Genomic DNA, 20,519 nt, shown 5'->3' on the forward strand with positions numbered 1-20,519 from the left:
GGATTAAAAAGCTTTTATTGAAAGACAACACCTGTTAGTTTAGATTAAGGAAAATATAAAATTACACTTTTTAAAAGAGATATCTAAAGCATAAAGATACAGAAATGCTTAAAGTAAAAGATGTAACAAGAGATACCACGCAAACATGAACCAAAAGAAAGCTTGTGTAGCATGTAAGTACCACACAAAGTAAAACTTAAGGGAAAAGACACTGCTAGAGACAAGGAAGTTTCTTTGTAATGATAAAATGTTCAATTCAGCAGGAAGGTAGAACAATTCTAAATCATACACATCTAATAACGTAACCCCAAAATAAAACAAAAGGCAGCAGAAATGCAAGTATATTGGTTAATTCACAATCATATTAGTGAATCTTAATATACCTAACTCAGTATTTGAAAGAAGCAGCAGACAAAAATCAGTAAGAATATAGCAAATTTGAAGAACAGATGATCATACTTGAATTAGTGGATACTATAGAACAACCCAAACTCAGTAACTGCAGAATGCACTTCCTTTTCAAAAAATGTATGAAACAGCTTTGGAATATACTCGACCAGAAAGACCATCTCAACAAATTTAAAAGAATCAAAATCTTAAAGTACATTCTCTGAGCACACTGTAATTATGTTAGAAATTAATAAGAAAAAGATACTCCAAAAATCCTTCCATAAGGTTTAATAAAGAAATACACTTTTAATTAATCAATGAATCAAAGAAGAATTCAAAAGATAATTGGAAAATCTTTGAATTCATGGATAACACAATTAGTTTATATCCAAACTCATGGAACTCAGAAATGACAGGATTCAGAAGGAAAATACATATGCTTAAATGCTTATATTAGAGAAGCCTGAAAATTAATGAGCTAAGGTTTCAGATCCATAGGTAGAAAAAGAAGAGTAAATTAAACCCAAAAAAAAGTAAAAAGAAAGAAATAATGAAGGGAGGACCATAAATGATTGTAACAGAAAGCAAAGTAATAAATGAGAAGGACCAAAAAAAAAGCCCAATTTATAAACACATTGAGAACCTGACTGATCATGAGGGAAAAGGGGAAAACACAAAAGATATCAGGAAAGAAGATGATGAAGCTATAGACACTAAAAATGATAATAGGAAAAAACAAACTTACACCAAAAATTTTGAAAATTTAGGTGAAATTGACCAATTATCAGAAAAACACAACTTAGAAAGCTGACATAAAAATAAATAGAATTTAAAACATTCCCATAAAGAAAACTTCAAGCCTAGGTGGTTTCACCAGCAAGCTATTCTAAATATTTAGGAAAGAAATAACTCTAATCTTACAAGAAATCTTCTAGAGATCAGAAAAAGAGGATACACTTTTCAAATGACTTTAGGAGGTCAAGATAACCTTGGTCTCAAAACTGGACAAGAAAGAAAAATTGCAGGCCAATCTCGCTTATGAACAGGGATTCAAATATTCTAAATAAAATATTGGCAAATTGAATCCAATCCGGCTATACATAGAAATAATACAATATGGCCAACTTTGATTTGCCCCAGGAATCCAAAGTTGTTTTAACATTAGAAAATCAATGTAATCCAGTGTATTTACTGAATATTAGGATGATTTGCAGAGAGGCAGAAAAGGTACCTGTTAAAATTCAACATCTTGTCAAGGTAAATATTAGCAAGTGACAAAAAAATCAAGCCTTATACGCAATGGTGAAACATTACACATTTTGTTCTGAGATTGGGGAAGGATTCGGATGCTGTTGTCACCTCTATCAGCATTATGCTAGAGATTTTAGCCAGTGCAGGATGGCAAAGACAGAATAAAAGGCAAAAGGATTAGAAAGAAACCAAACTTTCATTATTCATGGATGATGTAAGTGTGTACAGAAAATTCCAAAAGTTTCCACCAATTATTAGGACTCATAAAGATATAGCAAGTTTAACCAATTCAGAATCCATACGCAAAAATCAGCTGTGCTGGCAGTGTTCTATTTCTTTACCTGGGTAGTTGCTACATGTTCATTTGCTTTGTAATAATTTGTCAAGCTGCACATTCAAGTTTTGTTCACCTTTTTATTAACCCTTGCCCATTACTAGGACCTTAAAGATGTTATACTCTTCCCAATAGGATCTATCCACTTAGTAGAGAGGGAAAATGTATATAACACTTGTACTCTGAAATGTAGCAGGTACACATACAGGAAAACATTTAAGACCTTCCTTAATGGATACCCTTGATGCTCACAGTTCGGATTAATCCCATTCTTTTTTAATGTTTAAGTTTTCTTTTAACGCAACAATTTCCTTTATATCAGTTACAATAGACCCTGTAAAAGTATGACAGAAGCTATTTATCCGTCAAAGCATACTACTTTCCCTTAGATATTTTCCCTTAAAATGGACTTTTACTTAACAATTCTATGTACCTAGCTTTTAACCAAAATGATCGGTATATTTTACCTGGCACTTCATGCACTAATCCAGACATTAGCCTTTCCCCAAAGGAAAGGGTCACTCAGAAGGAAAGAACGATTTCATAAACCTATGTAGCTAGTCATTGTCAATAGAACTGAGATGTTCTCTTAAAGACAAAGTATAACAATTTCTTTTCATTCACGGATCAATAGATAAAAATAAGTTGGATATTTATGGCACAAACAAGCACTATTTGATTCACTTATTGCTAGTTGCATTGAACATTGTTAAAATCCATTGGAGGCTCAAAGAGCCATTAGCCGAGGGTGGCAGTCACAGCATTCCCGTCATTGGGCCTAAAAGCAGAACAGAAAAGCCATATCAGACCTCATGTAGGGATACAGTTTAGAACTCTGGCAAAACTCCCATGCTCCTAGGGTACCTGCTTCCTTTTACAAAAACATCATGTGCTTTAAATGCCCGAACCGCTTTTCATCTAAAAAATACCATCCACTACTGCACGGTTATTGTAATAACCTGTATTACATGTTCATTAGACATTAAAAATACAAACACTGACATTCTTTGCCTTACCTGTTATGGCACAAGAAAGCATAAACGAGTCTGTCAAGTGACAAAAGGATTTTGTTAAACATCCCCAAACTAATCTGTTATTATTCTGCCTGTCAGGGAAAAAAAAAAATCAGAAAACACAAATTCATATCATTTTCTATTAACCAACTAAAAATAGAGGATAAAATGTAATTCCACTAGAAAAATGAATAAGTACTGGAAAACCATCACATTCTATAAAGGTCTAGCTTTTGGAAACTGTAACCCTGTCATTAAATTATTTCCCCAAATCCATTCACACAGTCATGTGCTGAGTCTAAGAGGAGGAGGAAAGATCATTTTTTTCCCCAAATTTGGTATCCAGCTTTCTAAAAAAAGACAAAGGCACATTTTATCATCCTGGAAAAAGTGACTTCAGTGAAGCAGATAAAGTGTCTAATAAGGCCTAATTATCTCATGTTGTGATTCTTTTTAAATCACTTTTAACCTCAGGAAGAATTTTAATTATCTTGTATAATAAAGTCTTTCCTTATTTCACCCCCTCTAGGAGAAAAGGCACATTAAACCTTATTTTTGTCAAAAGATAAGAGCAGTATTAAGTTTAAATTGATGTCATTATGAAATATTCGATATCAGGATTACAAATTTCAACTTTAGTAATTATTCGATTGGTCACAAAAAGAGTATCATTTCACCACTAACTCCTAGAAAGAGGCCATCATTGCTCTCAGCATGCATGTGATACACCAGGGACCGCGGGGAGAGAGAAAAATGTATTCTTTCTATTCCAGTAGAGTCTTGTGATTCCAAGGTTAAATTATTGAAGCAGTTTGGGAGGTACTTTTTAATATGATTTTCAAAAAGTTTTCTCCTCATTATCAACTCTTTAATAAACACTTCAAAGTTTCTGTGAGCTTCTCTATTGGGAAAAATATTAATTCATGAGTCTTCTTCCCAAACACACGCTCAGTTCTCTCGTTGGGATTCAAGAACTCAAGAAGGAAATATTATGCAAGTGTCTGCATATGGAAAGACAAAGTTTCCCTTCGTCTTTTTCTATTTCTCCTACAAACGCACTCCCTTCATGCTTGGCACATAACCTCTATCCTGCAAGATGATTCTGGCACGAGGCACAGACTCTCCAACTTGGGGATGGGAGTGGGGGAAGGCACTTCTGAAATAGGATGTTAATCTTTTTCCCCCCTCTTCATTCCAAATCTATTTAGAGTAACAGCAATAGCGTTGACTACATGCTAGGCATTGTGGTAAGCACTTTCCAACACATTTATCTCATTTATCTCCACAACGACTCTATCCCCATTTCCTAATGAAGAAATGTTCCGTGGCTTTGCTGAGGTAATGCAACTAGTAAATGGTGGAATTTGTATGCATCTCTGTTCAAATACAGAATCCATCCATTTAACCGCTACACCAGTTGTAACAGAGAGAAGTAGCTGCAGTGGGGATATTCATGATGCCCTGGAAAAGCACGGAATTTTTCAGCTACTTACATGTTACCTTTGACCCTTGCCACAGAAATGTCTTTGGGTGAAACTTTAAAGCAGCCCACTCTCGTGTTAACACTCATGCTGGAGATTTAAACAGATGCAGAATTCAATCACGTGGTAAAGGAACTCAAGTTCTCTTTGGCTTACTCCGGCAGAAATCCATGTCTTATTCTGGTCAACTCCCACCGGCAGTGGGCAGGGGACGGGCGAGAAGAAGGTCACCCTCACGCGTGTAGGGTGCTGCAAATTGTCAGGGGTGCTGACATCCCGCAGAGTCACCTTAGGTGCCAACCTCTAGCCTGGGGCATTGGAAAGAAAGAGTAGACGGTTTTCTGAACCAGGCATTATCCTGTGTCAGGCACTATTCTAAGGATTTTACACATATTAACCCATTTAATAAAACCACTTACGATCAGTCATTTGTTATGATTAGGTAAATAATGTTGCTTTAACCTGTGTTATTCAGTTTTGTACCGGGAAGCTTAAACCACTGCCTCCTAATCTTTTTTGAACTACTAATTTGATTAGGAAGCCCATTTTTTTATTTCAGTCAACACAAAGGTAAACTTCAGACAAGTTGACCTAGCTAATCTGTTAAAATACAGACCGCAGGCCCCACTCCCACACTATGATTCAGTAGGTCTGGGATGGTATCCAAGAATTTTCACTTCACCTAGGTGACACTGAGGCTGTTGGTATAGATAAACCAAAAGGGCTTAGCTTGCAAAGAGGTGGTAAAACTCCACCTAAAGGATACGGACCCTTGGAATCACTAGGGAGTACAAGACAGTGGCTTAAGAGAATGGGTACAACTTTGATTTTGATTAGAATCATAGAAAACAGTATCCCCAGATATTTATCATAATAGGATTTCTGAAAGTCACGTAAGCAGACAAAGCTTCAGCTGAAATTATGTCATACTGAGTTTGTGCGTCTCCGCGGAGGAAGGAGATGCTGTGTTCTGCTGTGCTCTCTGTGCTTGGCAAGACTTCCCAAAACAAACCCCTTCTGAAAAGAAAACTTTAGAGACTTTAGGGCAACCTGATATTTAGAGCCACCGTGATACAGAGAAATGAGAAGGCATCCAGGAAAAGATCTCACGGGCATCCATCTTTCTGGCCAGGAGTAGGGATACTGAGATAATCATGAGAGATGGGCTGTCTGAAAACAAGCCCTAAGAAGACACCGCCTAGCCGACCCTTCTAACCCGTGCAGGGTGGATAGAAGCAGAATAAGGGCACCATTCCTCAACTCTGGACTGCTTCCAACTTTGTAATTTGAGAAGGAGGTGGAACATGACACTGTGATCGATACCCCATTCCTCTTCCTCCATGGGTAATATTGCTTAGAATCCCTTCAGTGCCAGAGTCAATTTCAAGGGCCTCTACAGAACGTGATTATATCTGGGGCCTTTCGAGTTTCGACTGTGAGATTGCTTTGTAGGACATTTTTCTAAAATAAATTGTTACATGTTTTGGTTTCTGCCTCTGATTCTCACTGCCTTTGCTAGATTGGTTATTTTACAAGTCCTGTTTTAACCACAAATGAGTAACTCAATTCTATCTTCCATGCAGGGAAAGAGATTGTTATTGTTATACTAAAAGCTGATCTTTTCCTATGCTTCTAAGATTATGTTGGATTGGGCAGGGTGATCAATTACTCCCTCCTCTCCATTCCTTTCATCAGAGAAGGACCTAGCACAGACAGAGAGAGCCAGAGTATTGCCAGCAGCCACAGGGCCTTATCACTAAGCTCAAATATGTAACAAGGCTCTTTAAGACAAGGAATTGTTCCCTGAGAGCCTCTCGGAGTGGGTGTCCTTACATCACCAAGCATTTCTATATGAAAAAGGGACAGCAGGGTTCAAGCTGTGAGCTGGCAGGGTGGAAGTGGTCCATGCTAGTAATTCTGCCATTATTATTTCATTTACTCATTCAGCAAACGGTTATCAAAGGCCACTGTTTGCATCAATGTATATACCGGTATACCAGCGCAGTGCCGAACTCTGGAAGTACATGAGGGAAAAGGGACACACAGATGGCCCCCTCCTATACTTCCTATTCCGACAGGAAACCAGATGCTAAACAACTACATGCATTATTAACTAATTGTGGTTGTAATAAGGTTTGTGTCTACAGTCTGAAGGGCTGAGCTGATCCTGGGATCAGGAAAAGCTTCTCTAAGGAACTGACATCTACACTAAGTCCTAAAAGAGGAGTGGAGTTCTCTGATAAGAAGGATACAAGCAGGGAACAGACCTTTTTGAGGCCCAAGTGTGGGAGCATTTTGGGGTATTTGAGGAATTAGCAGAGGGCTGTGTAAATGGGGTAAAGCCAGCAAGACGTCCAACAGGAAATGGGATTCCTGGGAGTTTAGGTAGGGGCAATCATGGGCCCAGCGTTGAATATAATGCCTCTCCAAGCATCAAGGACTTTGTCCAGAATAATCAAAGTGCTATCCTCTGATCCACTTTTTTAATCCAAAGCATCTAGTGTAGTGCTTGGCAGAAGAAGATGTTCAATGAATGTCAGTTGAATAATGAATAAATTAATCAGAAATGTAAGCATGTGTGTAAAATCTATCTTTCACATATTGGAATCTGTGCTCTGGTCCATTTGCTGCAATATTGCAAAATCATATAAGTGTCTGGGTTTCTTGAAGTTGAAAAGGCAGCCTAAAATAATTATTGAATTCTGAGCCACTATTCTCTCCAGTTAATTCCCAATGTAGCATATGCCCTCTTATCCAGCATTTCAGGTTCTCTGTCCAAATGAAATAAGAATATTTTCAAAAGACATATTGGAGCCTTTATGCCATATCAGGCACCAGAAAATTCTAAAATTTTTATTTCCAAGAGCCAGAAGAATAATAGTAGCAGAAGCAGCTGAAAACAATATGGACGATGCAATGAAAGACCTCCTCCCTACAAAATTTTTCCACTGTTTACTCACATTTTTTTCTTATCTGTCCCCATCTCGGAATGCATTCAGCCAAAGCCTTTAAAATTTAAAAGCAAGATAGACTTTTTAGACAATTGATGTTTACTCATTCACTCTATTCATGCTTTTATTCATCCGTTTATAATTAATCAGCTATTACCATGTTATCAGACACCATGCTAAACACAACAAAAAGTAAAAGTGGATGTAACATTGTTCTTTACGGTCAGCAATGTTAGAAGGAGTCAACAGACAAGTATTGAAGTGTCTCAAATAGAAAATTAGGGTCTGGGGGCAGTGGAGACCCCAAAGAAGGAATAGTCCATTCTATCTGTGGTAAGGTAGAAAGGGAACCTGTTACACGAGAGATCCAGACAGGAAAGTCTCATAGGGGAACTGACATTTTCCTAAGTGTTGAAAATCTTCACCATACAACCAAGGGGCATAGAGGGGTAGCATTCAGGGCAGAAGGAACAACCAGAGAAAACGCATGAGGATATGAAATCATTTGGAACACTCCAAGGATGCATATAGCTTGGTGCACAAGAGTACAGGGTTTAAGGTAGGAACACCTCCTCCTATCTCATCATGAACATCTTGTATTGGGAAGAGGGAAGCTACTAAAGATTTTTAAGCAGGGGAATGATAAGGCCAAGTATTTTATTTCCAAAAAGCCTCTCTGGGGACAATGTAAAAAGTGGGTTCAGGGGAAATTAAAACTAAAGAAGACTGTCTAGGCAAGACACATTACAGAGCTAGAACTGACAGAATTAAGATGGCTTCCTGAAAACTTCAGTCTAAAATAAAAGGAGAGTTAATACAACTTTTGTTCTTCTATTAACACACTGGTACCTTTGTATAGAGTCATTCAAGGCTATAGTTGGCCAGACTTAGAGGTCATCCAACCTGGTGCCCTAATTTGCTGAAGAATCTGATATCCAAGGCAGTAAAGGTCACAGAGCTAAGCAAAGCAGAGCAGGCGTAGCTGGCCTCGGTTTGGGCCAGCTCCCCTGAAGGCCCCTGTCTCTTCATCTCTCCCTACTTTATTAATCAATTAGTGACCAGCAGTCAAATAGTACTACTAGGATTCTATTCTAAGGAACTGTGCAAACCATCATTTCATTTTATGTTTTATACACTCATGTGTTTACATTACTTTGCGCATGCCTAAAATTATTTTTAAATTGTTGACAGTGCTCCTTTCTGTGAGACCCAGTGAACAAGGACCATAGAAAAGGCAGTGATCATTAACATTTATAAACTCTCCTTCATACTCTTATTTAGCTTCTTGGGTTGTGGTGATCTAAGGGAGTCTTCTGCTCTACAAAAATTATAGGTCAGTGTTTGAAATCCACTTGCTAGCTATGTTATCTTTGGTTAGTCACTTGATCTCTCTATGCTTCAATAAAATAGGCATAATAATAGAACCTTTCTGATAGGACTGTAGAAGTCTTAAATGAGTTAATGTACTAAGAGAATGCTTGACATATGGCAAATACGATGTAAGTGTTAGCATGTATCAACATGGACAAACAGTTCACTAGCCGTGAAGTAGTCCAAAATGGGACCCTAAAAAAGACAAGGCCTATCTTTGATTATATTCACCAGAGGTTTATCTCTAGTTGCTTTTAACCTTTCATGAATCTATTAGGACGCTTCATACATCAAGTTAAATTTAGATGAAGTGATTCTCCCACTCTCTTTGTTCGTGATTATTTTCTTCTGACTTCCTAACTCTTCAAGTGTTCTCTTTCCTCATTAAAGAAATAGTGTTGCACTATTTTGCCAGAGTCGTACTAAACTTACCTGAAAATATCACAAGCTCTGCTGAATGTTTGCTGACGATACAATTGAATTTCTTCAAATAATGAGAAATCCATTCTTATGTTTCATGAATCTAGAGCCAAACGCTAACTTTTATTATTCTGATAAGAGATATCCATTTGTTTAACAATTAACAGGTACTGAGGACATAGTATGTGGTGTAGATGCAGCCAGGAATGCAGGGAGACTGCCTCCACTCAAGGGAATCACCGCTTTACAGGGGATTTGTTCATGGCGCTCCTATCCAGAGAGTATACCTGCTGGGACCCAGACCCTGCTCTTAAGAATGGTGTAGAGTTCTGAATGGGATCAACATAGCCTGTGCCTTCATGGAGCATCAGGTCTAAAGAGGGATAAGGATAACAAATAGGGAAACAAAAAGGCACATAATTACAAACTGAGGAAAGGCATATGTGGGCAAAGAATAGGTTAAAATTACAACCCCTCTGTTCCTCCAAAGGAGCAGTTCTGTGTAAACAAGGTGAGAAGAGAAAGCCACTATGAAAAAGTAATGACTAAGAGGAGACCAGCCCAGGAGGCTGCTGTAAACGGAACAGAGGAAACGATGGTCAAAGTAGAGGGAACGGTATAAGTGAAGACCCCATGATGGAAACAATTTAACTCTGTTCAAGCCACAGAAGCAGCCCAGTGTGGCTGGAGTGAAGGCAACATGGTACCAGATGAGACTGCAGAGGTACACAGGGTCACAACCTGCAGAACATTGCCAGCCATGGCCAAGAGAGTGCATGTTATTCTTAATGCAGCGCGAAGTCATTAAAAGGTTTCAAGAAGCGATGTGCAATTTACATGTGTTAAGGTTCCACTGGAGGCTGTTTTAGGAATGGAGGGTTGAACAGCAGCACAGATGGAGCCAGGGTGTGCGCTGAGATCATCAGGCAACCCATCCCACTGCCCATGCCACAGAGCTAATACGAGGAAGGTAGAACGCAGTTGAAAAGAAGTGGAGGAATTCTGCTTCATTTGCAAATAGAATGTGTGATCTCACTGATGAATTAGAACTGCAGGATGAGGAATGGGGGAGAATCAAGGCTGATGGCCATGTCTGTGGCTCAGGCATATAAGTGGACAGGAATGAGAAAGATTGAGAAGGAACTGGTTTCGTGAGAAAAAAAAAAACTGTCCTTTTTTTTTTTTTAATTTGGCCTTGCACAGGGAGACTCTTTTGTAAATAATTACCTTGTAGTAGTTAGGTCCTAATAGAGTTTCATATGAATAATCCAGAATTCTGCTTTATGTTCTCTGACTCACACCAAATTAAATGTAAGGGAGGATTGCTATCATCCCTGGATCACTTGCTTCTCTGGATAGTGGGCATCCCTTACTAAATGTGTCTGGCAAAGTAACCCTAAGAGTTGATAGTATCCCAAAGAAGTTCCATCTCCCCTCCTACCAGCCTGAACTTTGCTTGGTATTAGTGTGAGGTGCCTAATAATGCCATCAGATCTTTAACCAACCTGACATTAGAGCATGAAATGAAATGAATCTTAGAACACCATGTGACACTGAAATTTGGGTGTGTCTTCAGAGGTACGCGGCCACCCCAAATGATTAGCCTGACTAAGGATAAGTGAAATGAGGAATCTGGAAGCAGGGTCAGGGTCCCCAAAACGATTAGCCTTACTCAATCACGCCACACAAATTCCCTTTACCAATCACTGGGTCAGGGATGGTCATGTGATCCTGCCCTAGTCAATTCCAGTGAAAGAAAAACTGAGGGCTTTTGGGAAAGTGCTTCTTGGTCCTAAGAAGGAGGCACAAGGAGAGACAGCCCTTTCTTGGTCCCCTGGACACTGCCATATCGGGAGCTGCTGCAGGCATCTTGCTCACAACCTAAGAATGTTTTCAATTAGCAATAATCGCGCCTAGGATAAACCTCATTGGCTACAATACTGCCACTGCGCAAAGCTTCACAATCTAAGAATGAAGCCAACACAGATGAAGGCAGATCCAGTAGAAAGCACACAAGGTAAGCAGGAGCCCCTCATCCTTCCCTGGATCCTGTGCTAGTCCTCAGCTTCCTGTTACATGGAACAATGAAGTTCCTCATTGTTAAGCCAGTTGGAGAAGGGCTTTCTCTTGCTGATGCTAAATCTGTCTTTACTAATATATATGTCCCATGACTTGGGGAAATGATCAAATCATTGTACACTCAAGTCCATGAAAAAATAAAACTTCTTGTGGGTTCCACTGTGTTTTTTAATGCTGAATACACCTATTTTTTGAGAAACATGTATATTCTCTCAAGAGTTTATAAATCAAGGTGACTAAGTTTAATGAGAGAAGGAAGCCATCAAAGAATTAAAATACCTTTCAATAATGTTTTCTATGGAATTATAGATTCACTTTCAAAATAGAAATAAGTGATGAAAGAAATTCACAAAATGTAAAAAAAATATGAAAATATGAAAGTAAGAACATATTGAAGACCATATTTTAGCAAATAACCCCTGAAAAACAAAAAATATAATAAAATAAGAGACAGAAAGGAGGTTTTTTTTCTCTCTCCCTCTCTCTCTCTCTCTCCTGTCCCAATTTATTAGCTACCAAGTCAGATGAAAAGTAGAAATGGTACTATTGAAGTTAAGAGGGGAAAATTATTTGGAGGACACCTCTGATGTTGTAAACAGCAGGGAATTGTCTGAGCATCAAAAATGTCTTTGGATGGCAGGTTATAAAGGGAAAGAACTTACTGGCCTGTGTGGTCCCCAAATCCTGTAAGAGGTAAGTCACTAGAGCATGGAGAGATTAGTATGGATCACAAGATAAACAGAGCATATAAAAAACTGTATTTTGTGTGCAGCTGAGCACTGAGGGCCCTGAGGACATAAAGATCTAGACCAGAAACATCAATGCCCTCGATGGGAGAAGGCTGCCCTACCTCCTTCCATGGTGCCATGTCATAATACGGGCCTGGCCTCATTCCTCGCCGGCTACCTCCCTGGGAGGAAATTTCAGTTTGTACTGCGTAAGTCTGTGCATTTTACATTTTGGCCACTATAGAACTAGTCTGTTTTCCTGATTATTTTCGAAAATGTCACCTTAGGTATAAAGATTATAGTGGTTAGAATATTTTTGAAATATTTAACCTTTCAAAAACATAAAGTCTCAAACTTATCTTCTAGAAAGTGAATGAAACGGGCTCCTATTTTTTTTCTCTTTAGTTGAAAAACATTTCAATTCATTCCCCTATTTCATACTATTTGAGGTAACTACAGTTTATTCTTTACAAGTTTCCCACTAAGCTTAGTCAAATGCACCCACATAAGTGCTCAGGTGCGCAGAAATATACATGAAAGATGTGACTTATTGTAAGCAAAAATAGGAAAAGAACAGATTCACTTAGCAAATAAATTGAGCGGTGTCTAATCATTTCATAAAGTTAGCCATTATGGGAGCTCCTCAAATACTGAGTTTTTCTGATGCATTTTTATAAAATTATTAATTCATAAACATCGATTTACATAACACGTCACTGCTCTTTCGACTGCATCCACTTCACAGCACCAAGCGTTTTATGATGTGGAATATACAATGAAGCCTCAATTACCTATGTAACTGATCGTCCTTTTTTAAAAATAGCTGAACAAGTTTGATTCCCCCCCACCCCCGCCAAGAGGTGAAAAAGTAACTGTGAATATGACCAAATCACCTAGACTTTGAGAAATGATCTGATGTCAGACTGTCTTGATTTTTTTTTCCTTTGGAGTCATAATAAAACCACAGCCTGTTTCCTCCTGGAAAAAGTGATGACAATCAATATGCCAAGTGGTTGTTCCCAGAGTGGAAATGAGATGAAACTTGGCTGGGCGCTTCTCTTCTCTCTGGAAAGATAGTTTGTTTCCTTTGATGGGCACCACCTGCCCTAACTTCCATTGGCTGGGGGTGGGGGGGGGGGAGTTGGAGGGGGGATGGGAGTTTCTACTGTTTTCCAGAGTTAGAGATGGCACTGTCAGCAGTGCAGAGAAATGGGCACCAATGGGGAGGCCACCACCGGATGGCGGTTATCAGGTCCTGGAGTTTGCACAGGAGCAGGGCAAGAGCAAGGGCACTGACCCTTTGGACCTAAGATGGGAAGTGTCCCCTCCCAGCGGGCCAGCGGGACATCTGATACCACCACAGGAAAGCCAGCTGTGCCCAACAGAACACAGACCACCTGGGTCCTCTGCAGCAGAGGGTGTTGCAGCAGGATGTGAAGGCCAGAGCAGAAGCAGGTGCAGATTCCTCAGGGAACTCGTGAAGATACCTGCGAGGACTTCCGTAAGGACACCTGTGTGGCCTCCCCTGAGAGGAAACCATAGAAATACTGGGAAACACTCTGAAGGAGACCTATTTATATGAAGGGGGTTACTGGGAGATCCTACAGCAATTACATGGATTGGGGGCCTTTTCACTCAACTGTTCTCCTTTTCCGAAATATTCTTCAAGATAGACACATCTCAACTCATCTCAACGGCTTTGGGTCTCTGTTTAAATATCACCTTATCAAGAAGTATTTCCCTGACCACACAGTACCCATCCTGTGCCATTACTTTAATTTTTCCAGTGCACCCTTACAATCTGACATATCAAACATATATATATTGATTGATTGACTGTTTCAGCTGAAAGCTCTGCAGGGCAGAAATTTGTGTTTATTTTGTCCACTCTTTTATTCTCAGAACTTAGAGTAGTTCCAGGCACAGAATAGGCACTCGGTTATTATTTGTTAAATAAGCAAACAAATCCACTCCACACCGTGGTGTAATAGTCTCTCGGTTCTTTGTCTCAGTCTAGCTACTCCAATAGTCACATCTGGAACCTTGTCATCACCCATAATCCACTGTCCCGCCCTCACATCTCTCTCCTCTACTGGCTTATTCAACATTTTCCACCACAAACATTCTTCAAACTCAGTAAGGCTCTTTTACTTTCTTCAAACCACCAACTCTATCCTTCAAACCCACCTCTTCGCTTCTGTCAGCTCAGCTTCCATAGAAGATTGGTCAATAACATTTCTTGCTGTTCTATATTTCGGTTGTCCTGTCCTGCTGGGCCCCATCCCTGGGTGGCCCAGCTCTCCACTTCTCTGCGCAGCTGAGCATTGCTGAAGAGAGCCACACAACCGAGCCAATTAGCTAATATGATTAAATTCCATCACCAACTTCACATGGGTCCTCGAACCTCCCATTTTATTCCTCTACCTTCACTATATTATATCTCCTCCTAGTGTGCAGAGACAATAGAGGCCAGCATATGGGAAACTCATCATCTTTCCAATAGCAAACACACAGGCCTGCCCTCACCTCATACAACTATCATTTTCACTTACTTTCTGAGGAACTTACACTATCGACTATCCTTTGTATATTCATCTGCTTTCCATGATCTTATATGAGCTTTCTAAAGCCACCATAATAAAGTCCTACCGACTGGTGACTTCAACAACTGAAACTTGTTGTCTCACAGTCTGGAGGCTAGAAGTCTGAGGTCAAGGTGTCAGCAGGGTTGGTTCCTTCTTAGGACTGTAGATTATGTTCCATGTCTCTCTCCTAGCTTCTGGTGGTTTGCTGGCAATCTCTGGCACTCCTTGGCATGTTGAGGCATCACCCCAATTTCTGTCTTCATCTTCATAGCATTCTCCTATGTGTGTCTCTGTATCCAAAATTTCCACTTTTAACAAGGACACCAGTCATATCGGATTAGGACCCACCCTCCTCCAGTATGACCTCAGCTTAACTAATTACATTTGCAATGAAGCTATTTCCAAATAAGGTCACATTCTGAGATACTGGGGGTTATAAATTAAATATATGAAATGTCCGGGGGCCAATTCAACCCATAACAGATTTGCATCCTGCCCACTGGCTTTCAAATATGCTTAAATTTCTCCTCTTAAAAAAAATTCAACACAGCTTATATTTCATTCTATATTCTGCCCCGTATCTGTTCTTGTCTTAACAGTCACTTTAAAAAAAAATGTTTTCTTTACCTGATGTCTCTATTTCTCTATTTCCCATTCTACCCTTGATCCACTCCAAAACCCTCCAACAGCTCCCACAAAGGTCAGTAACGGCCTCCTGTGGGTACCACAGTGGTTATTTCAGTCGTCAGCTTATTTGGCCCCCCAGAAGCATTTGTCAACACCAAACATGCCTGCCTTCTTGAAATATTCTCCTCCAATGGAAACTTAGCACTACCATTGTTTTGTTTTGTTTTGTTTTGTCTTTGTACTCACTTTTCCATTTGCTTTGCAAACTAATCGTCTTCTATGCAGCCTCCAAGCAAGCCTGTAATCCTTGATCATGAATCCTCTTTATTTCACACTCTGTACCCTTTTCCTAGGTGATTCCATACATACTCCTGGCTTCAATTACCTCCCAGACTCAGTGTGAATCCCACTGTCCACTTGCTTCTCCCTGAATGCCCTAAACTTTTGTCAACTTCACATTGCTGAACCTGAACACAAAATCCTCACTCCCATCACCACCATTAACGGAAGTCTTTCTCTTGTGTTCACTGTGGCAATGACTCAAAGCATCACACAGACTTGACTAAAGAACCATATACCAAAGCTGTGATTTCTTCCTTTAACTTCATGGTGTCCTCCAATTATATCAGGTTTAAAACACTTAAGCATCTAAGATTTTGATTTTTCAAAATGAAACATTTTACATGCAAAAGTTCATTAATTCACATAACAATTCTATGGCGTAGTTTCATCTATTCACATTTTGTAGATGAGGAAACTGGGCTTGTGGAAGTTAATAATTCCTTCAAGATCACCTAGATTGCAAATGAGGAAGCCTTGTGTTGACCTAAGCCTGGCCTGAGAATCTGAACCCTTAGCCACAATAGTAAACTATGGTCACAGTCATAGTATACATTGAAGTCATCAGGAGAAAGCAGAAAGCCACATTTAACCCTGGTTTTGAGGAATTAGAGAAAATATGGATAAAGAGAAAAGTAAGAGTATCACACTGTTTAAGCAGAATGAAGATTAAAGTGACCTTGACATATGAGAGGAACAGCAGAATCCATTCCATGGACCAGAGTCCCTATCGAGGGCTATTCTATAAAGGTAAAAGTATAAATGAGCGTCATAAAATGGAATTTCTTGAATACCAGGCTGAGAAGTTAAAACCTGAACCTCTAAGCAATAGGAAAGCAAGAGCAAAAGCGATTTTGAAAAGCATGGGATAATACCCTCTGTTTTTCTTTCTGCTGTCCTTTCTGACAGCACCCAAGTCTCTCATAGCCACTTTGGGTAGAGAGGGACAGTGAGGACACAAACTCCTCCTTTCTGAGTTGTAACTGATAACTCAGACCGGCACAGTCATGTGATTCCAACAAAAAAAACATGCATCGAATGTGGTTAGGTTTTCAAGACTATATACTTGATAAGAATATACAAATTATTTAGAAAATGTACTTTCCTTGACCCTGTTAACTCCTCTTTTGTATAGTAATTCATCTTTTTCTCCATCAAAGATCTATGCCAGAAATCTATCTAAAGAATGGAAGATAGGATGGGCACCGTTTTTCTGGGACATGGTAATGCATTTCTCATGATGACTACTGACACTCAGCTTCCAAAATGCCTTGTTCTTGCAGCAAAGTTGATGTATCAGGAGATGAACTTGTCGACCCACCAGAAGACTGAGATCATTTATAGATTGGTATACCTAAATTGGACCAGGGAATTTGTTAGGGACTGCAGATAGAAGGAACAAAATGGTTCCTATCATCATAGAGCTTACACTCTTTGGGGGAAGACAAACACTAATATAAACACAAACCTACCCACTGATATTGATGAAGACTCATATTACATAATTCATTTCAATGTGACAGATTAAAAAAAATTTTTTTAATATTTTAAAGCTTATTTATTTTGAGAGGGAGAGTGAGAGAGTGGTGGAGGGAGAGAGAGAATCCCAAGCAGTCTCTGCACTGGCAGCACAGAGCCTGACACGGGGCTCAAACTCACAAACCACGAGATCATGACCTGAGCCAAAATCAAGTCGTATGCTTAACCGACAGAGCCACCCAGGTGGCCCTGTTTTGTGTTTTGTATGCAATAGTCCCTGATATGCAATCTTGGAATTCCTGTAGTATGTGATCCATTTACATAAGCCCTCAAGCAAGTTATTTAATTTCACTAAGGTTCAGTTTTCTCATATGTAAAATGGGACCAATAATAACAATTGGGGAGTTGCATGAGGATAAGTGAGATAATTTACGTAAAAATGCTTACCATGGTACCTAATATAGACTAAATATTGGATTATGTTAGCATTGTTACTCTCAGAGCAGTGCTTCTTAGGAGTCTGCACCTTTCATTCTACAGGATACAGAATCTGATCAGTCATATAGTTCTTAACTGCCACATCAACAATGTTTTATGCTACCAATAAATGTTGACTAAAAATCTCTTATAGGTAAACCATTATGTAACATTTTGGAGGTAGGGAAAAAAGGTGGTAGCTTATTATCTAGTAAAGGAAGCAGATATGGATGTAGATGGATAGAGACACAAATGTATATACATACCATGTGGGAGCTGGAGATGGAAAAAGCCAGACTGGAGATGATTCAAATTGGAACACTGGAGTGATCAACACTACATATCAACAGTAGCAAGTCTTGCCTGGATCTGGAGGCGGGACAGAAGCCCAGATGGAGGCAAAAGAAAAGAGTGATCAAAGGGAAACATTTCAATTTCACCCCAGTCCCCTGGTGGGGAGAGCGGGCTTGATCAATGTCGGGGGTTGGGGGGGGGGGGGGGAGAGGAGGGCATACATTTCAGGGAATGTTTCTATTAGAAGCACTATGACCATGATCATTCTAAGTGCCTGATACCAGCATCCATACAGGATGCAGGTAAGAGATACAAAACAGTCCTAGTCTCAAGTGGTTAAGATTTCTTTACATCTCAGAGTTGCTGCTTTAAAAGTTTGCAGCCTGGAAACTTATGTCCATGCAAAAACACACACTTGAATGTTTATAACAGCTTTATATGCAGTTGCCCAAACCTGGAAGCAGCCAAGATGTCCTTCGAGAGACAACTACCAATAGATGAAGATGAATATCAAGGTGAGTGGATGAAGACACTTAGATGCCTATAACTAAGAGGAAGAAGCCAGAATATTTTTAAATGTGTATTTATTTTTGGGAGAGAGAGAGAGTGCGAGCAGGGGAGGGGCAGAGAGAGAGAGGGAGACACAGAATCCGAAGCAGGCTCCAGGCTCCGAGCTGTCAGCACAGAGCCTGATGCGGGGCTCGAACTCACGAATGGTGAGATCATGACCCGAACCTAAGTGGGACACTCAGTCGACTGGGCCACCCAGATGCCTCTGGAAGACGCCAGAGTCTGAGAAGGCTACATCCTGTATGACTGCAAGAAGATGACATTCTAGGAAGGGCAAAACTATGAAGACAATAAAAAGTGGTTGCCAGGGGTTTGATGGAAGGCAGAGATGGACAGATTGGAGCTTACACAATTTTTAAGGCGGTGAAACTATTCTGGATGTTATTGTAATGATGTATACTTGCCTTTACATATTTGTTGTACCTCGAAGAACTTATAATGCCAGCGGTGGACCTTGACGTCCACTGTGGACTTTGGATGATAACGATGTGTCTGTGCTGGTTCGTGGATTGTAACAAAAGGTAAAGGATGAAGGATGAAGGATGTTGACCGTGGGGAGACAGTGCTTGTTTGGAGGAAGGGGCATATGGGTGCATATCAGCTTTGCTGTGAAACCAAAACTCAAGAAAATAGTCTCTTGATTTTAAAAAATCCCGGTGGATGGACACTGTGTAGATAGGTGACAGGTATGGGAGGGAGGCTTATCTTTCCTTGCTCATCCTTTTCAGCCTTTCGAATTTTGCATCATGACAATGTATTACATAGTCAGTGAGCAATTTCTTTCAATAACGAGGTAAAAATAAATATCCACACCAATGATATTAATTTGAAGTTCACAAGAAACTGCACAGGACTTACTCATATATCATATATGGACATATGTGGACAACATGGTTGGGGATCCTGAGGCAGCTTTGAATCACTACACCCATAGTGAACAGTGTGTTCCATAGAGAACAGATACAGGCACATGAGGTACTTTGCCCTAAATCACACAGCAGTGTTCCAGGAACACTTTTATCTGACCAGGAAGATGCTTCCTCTTTCTCTTCCTGCTGTTTCGCTGCTTCTTCATATTGCAAGGCACAAAAAATGGCCATTCCACTGGAAGTTCTAATTTATCACAAAGGCAATCGAGTTAGCGCAGCACATCATTCAAAATTGATAAACCTGAAACCAGTCATATGCTTTGGATACCTTTCCCACTTAGAAATTCTAATTGACCTTCATACCTGACCTCTGGCCTCCGCCTTCTGGCTAAGCCATGTCATTCAGCCAGGTGAGAGGTTTAAAGTTAACATCACTGGCGTGCCTGGGTGGCTCAGTCGGTTGCCCGTCCGACTTTGGCTCAGGTCATGATCTCGCGGTCTGTGAATTCGAGCCCCGTGTCTGGCTCTGTGCTGACAGCTCGGAGCCTGGAGCCTGCTTCTGATTCTGTGTCTCCCTCTCTCTCTGTCCCTCCCCTGCTCATGCTCTGTCTCTGTCTCAAAAATAAATAAAACATTTAAAAAAAATTTTTTAAGTTAACGTCATAAATCTTCTGGCCTCCCAATAACACAGCCAGGGGGCACACTCCCAGGACCTGGGGGGCTTCTTAGTTCAGCTCTCCATATAAGGAAATGGACACTAAAACAAAGATGAGGGTTGATGACGTGGCTGATTTTCACTGAGGATAACGTGTGAGTCATCGTTCTAAGCACTGATCAGATATTAACTCACTTAACCCATACAGCCACCCGGTCAAGTGGGCACAGCTATTGTTCCCACTTCATAGATGAGAAAATGAATGTATTCAGAGGGTGGGCAACTGGTTGAGGTGACTCAGACATGGAGTCAATCTATAAACTCTGGTAAACCATGTCTACTCAGTACCGTACTTTCGCCATGTGTTAGGATCTGACAGTAGAGACCGGCCACAGCTATCGGCGGGACTGTGGAATTTGTTCCAGGTCAGAGGTCTGAGGTACTCTGGGTAAGAGGGGAAGCAACCTGAATCGACCCTTCATTCTTTGCAGAAGAGTAGACTTCCAGGACCTGGAGTCTGCAGGGAGGTCAGTGTGGGGAATAGTTTCAGGACCTTAGTAACCAGGCTGGGAATCTCAGGCACTAACCCCACCCATTTACTGGGAC

General features: G+C 40.2%; 1 pseudogene; it reads right to left on the minus strand.

Moving 5' to 3' along the window:
- Positions 1–11,092: 11,092 nt before the first annotated feature.
- Positions 11,093–11,169, minus strand: LOC125924998 (uncharacterized; annotated as a pseudogene).
- Between the last annotated feature and the right edge of the window lie 9,350 nt (positions 11,170–20,519).

The sequence above is a fragment of the Panthera uncia genome, chromosome F2, assembly GCF_023721935.1.
Source record: "Panthera uncia isolate 11264 chromosome F2, Puncia_PCG_1.0, whole genome shotgun sequence".
In the NCBI taxonomy this organism is placed as follows: Eukaryota; Metazoa; Chordata; class Mammalia; order Carnivora; family Felidae; genus Panthera; species Panthera uncia.